This window comes from Fukomys damarensis, unplaced genomic scaffold, assembly GCF_012274545.1.
Source record: "Fukomys damarensis isolate Sample0158 unplaced genomic scaffold, DMR_v1.0_HiC HiC_scaffold_38, whole genome shotgun sequence".
Classification (NCBI taxonomy): domain Eukaryota; kingdom Metazoa; phylum Chordata; class Mammalia; order Rodentia; family Bathyergidae; genus Fukomys; species Fukomys damarensis.
The window spans coordinates 51,286,586-51,289,970 of NW_022900950.1; the positions used below are offsets into that span (position 1 = coordinate 51,286,586).

General features: G+C 42.8%; 1 protein-coding gene across 2 annotated transcripts in view; it reads right to left on the reverse strand.

Annotated features, from left to right (window-relative positions):
* Positions 1-777: 777 nt before the first annotated feature.
* Gpalpp1 (GPALPP motifs containing 1) overlaps positions 778-3,385 on the reverse strand; it is a 54,153-nt gene continuing 51,545 nt past the window's right edge. Inside the window, exon 11 of one of the 2 annotated variants that reach the window (XR_004515678.1) lies at positions 778-1,816. The gene's annotated coding sequence lies outside the window, so the exon portion shown is untranslated. The remainder of the gene's footprint in view (positions 1,817-3,385) is intronic. The other variant, XR_004515679.1, reaches the window with a different exon arrangement.

Here is a 3,385-nt window from a genome sequence, read left to right on the forward strand (position 1 = left end):
GGAGACACTGAGCGATCTTAAGGAGAAAGGTAACATAATCAAATTTGCATCTCACAAAGGTCCTTTGCTTGGCCTCACGTGCATGATCAAGTTCAAGAATGACTCCCGAGCTCTGTTACTGGGTGCTTCCATGCCAGGTGGTTCCCATTCACAGGAAGGAAGAGAATAAAGGCTAGATCAGGGCAGCTGCGTTGACTGGGTCCTTGTATTTTCTCCCAGAGATATGCTTCTATAAGCACATTTTAATTTAAAACAAATATTGCATTCTCTTTTGACCATCCTAGTGGAGACTTGGATGCAGGAAAAGATGGCTGCCCATAGATTTGGCTGGGAGGATCGTGGGGCATTTGTAGAAAAAGCAGTCACATGAGAGGGAGCAGTGTGAGAAGACAGCTTTGAAAAACATCTGAATTTAAGGAGTGGGAGAGTAAAAAACTCTGAAGGCCTGAAGTGAACAAATGGGACTGACCAATCATTCAACACCAGCATTCTCTAGAGCTGACCCCAGTCATGATATTGAAGGAACTGCCACTTTATTTATTTTCTGGTGCGATCTTAGGACCTTGCTTGCCAGTTAGGCACCGAGCCACTAAGCTACATCCCCAGCCCTTGCCATTTTATTTTTTCAAAAGATGTTTTTACTGCAGAACTGAGGATTGAACCGAAGTCCTTATGCATAATAGGGAAGTGTCCTATCACTGAACATCCTCAGCTCTTTTTCAACTTTCATTTTGAGACAGGGTCTTGCTAAGTTCCCCAGGCTGGGCTCAAAAGATCCTCCTGCCTCAGCCTCCTAAGTAGCTGGGATTACAGGTATGTGCCATCATGCCCACTTTAATATAACAGTACCCACTTTATTTTGATTTAACACATTCCCCCATTCCAGTCTGGTGGGCTCCAAACATGAACTAGAGCAAGACTGCCTTCTCTTCTCCAGAGTTCTTTGGTCCGAGGGTGGGCAGCTGACCCGAGCCTGAGTCCTCCCTGGGATCATTATTTTTAGAGGGTGAAACTTAAATCTCAACACACAGCTCTCACATTCATATACTTTGGCTGGGAGACAGAGAGGATTATGCTTGGCACAGTCTTCAAGGAAGGGCTGTTTTTGGTCACCTTTCTTTCCAGCAGACTCAGAAGGGCAGGTCCCGAGATCCGTATCTCAGGATTCAGGTATTACAGCTCCTTTCGAGAGGTGCAAATCGCCTGCTTCCAGGAAGACAAGGCTTCCACTCCCATTGTCTCCTGCCTTCACTAGGACGTGAAGTCCTTCTCCCTGGACAGGTGGGCAGGGCTGTTGGCAGGCCCCAGGAGAGTGTGTCTGTCTCTCCTGCAGCAGCTATCTAGGTCTCTTACAACCTTGTTGGAGCGTGCTTGGGGTTCATCTTTGGAGGTGCTACTGACATACATGGGGAGCTACAGGTACAGCTCCGCCATTCTGGAAAAATGGAATTGTGAAATGTATAGTGGTAGAAGCGCCTCTGGAGATGCTCATTTGTTAGCAGCCATATTTTCTAGGCACACTGCTGCAGGGAGCGTGCACGTCACCAGAACTCTCTGGGTCCTGGGAGAAGATGGTGCCTCTGACACAAGTCACGGCCTTAGTACGGACCATGGAGTTCGTGCAAGGTCCGGGGGCAGCAGGCACCAGAGCCCAAAGGTCAGCTGAATAGGGCCAAGTTGTCTCCTTGGGAGTTTTCCAACTGAAATGGAAATAAGGGCCAGTCTCCTCGGTGTGGCTGAAGAAGATGTTAAGTTCAGGCTTGTTCATGGCTGTGTTCTCTACCACATGGGAAAGGTCAGCCCGCAGGCACTGAAACTGGTAGCATACAAATCAGAAGGAAGCGGAGTTAGGATAGAGAGCTCCACTGGCTCTGGTAACCCTTGAAGCCAAGGCCCATCTCCGCCCTGCCCCCTTCCTCCCCCTCTTTTAATCCTTTTTCCTCCTCCCCACTCTCTTTCTCAGGCTCTGCTTCCCCCTCCTCCTCTCCTTTCTCCTTCTTCCTTTTCTCCTCCGACTCCTCCTCCCTTTGCTTCTTCTTGGTTACACGTCATTCTACGCTTTAGTATTTTTACTTACTATACATTCCAGAGATGATTCCATAGCAGGATAAACAGAACTGATACATTTTACATAGCAGCGTAGTATTCCAAATAATGGTGAAAACAATCTATTTAACATGTCTTCTGTTAATAGGCATTAACGTTATTCCCAATCTCTTTCTATTACAAACAAGTCTCAATGAAAAATCACATAATTTTATGCTTGTGAGAGTATAAATAGGATGAATTCCTTCTTAGTGGTGGGGTTGCAGTTTAGTTGTATGTAATTTTTATGGCTCTTGTCAACCTTCCCTTCAAAGAGGCCACACCTATTTCCATTTTTACCAGCAATGTATCAGAACACAAATTTTCACCATTTTTCTTTTTTTTGTTTTTTGTTATCTGAGACAGGGTCTCACTATGTAGTTGAGTCTGACCTGGAACTATGTAGCCCAGGCTGGTCTCAAACTCACAGCGATCCTCCTGCCTCAGCCTCCCGAGTGCTGGGATTACAGGCGTGCACCACCATGCTTGGCTTCACCACCATTTCTAACACAAGATGTTTTAATTTTTTTTTTTTTGCTAATCTAGTAGGTGAAAAATTATTTTTCACTGTATTTTAATTTGCCTTTCTTTTTGTATATTTTTCTATTATACAGACCAATTATCAATGTTTTAAAAAATATTAGAATACTGGGTATTGGATTATCCTTAGAAAGTCCCTACCCACTGCAAAATTATAAACAATAATTTTCTTATATAAAATACCTGTGCAAAATAAAAAAATCCTGTATTTTCTTCTAGACCTTCTATAGCTTCATATTTTACATTGAAAAATATTTATCTGGTTAGAATTTACTTATTTATTTATTGAAGTTGGGCCCTTTAGCTTGCGAGGCAGGCAGCGGAACCACTGAGCCAAATCCCTGGCCCTAGAATTTATTTTGATCTATTGTGAAAGACAAATTCGACTATTTTTTCCCACTTGTCTATCCAGCAGTTTTAACATCATCTATTAATTTACTTTTCCTCCAAATTATATGAACTGCCACCTTTGTGTCTGTTTCAGAACATTCTGTGAAAGGTGAGCATTAATTCCATCCCTAACCTTGTCCTTGAAGGAAGGGTCACTGTTACTGTTTTGTTTTTCAATATGGGAGAGGCTTGAGCATGCTTATACATAGAAGAGCAAGGAGAGGGATGGAAAAAATGGGATTTCAATAGTTAGTGATAGGTCCAAAGAGTAACTAGCATGCTTACCTTAAGAGGAGAATGTATGGTCTGAATTTTTTAAGCATATATATATGTGTGTGTATATATATATATATATATATATATATATTTA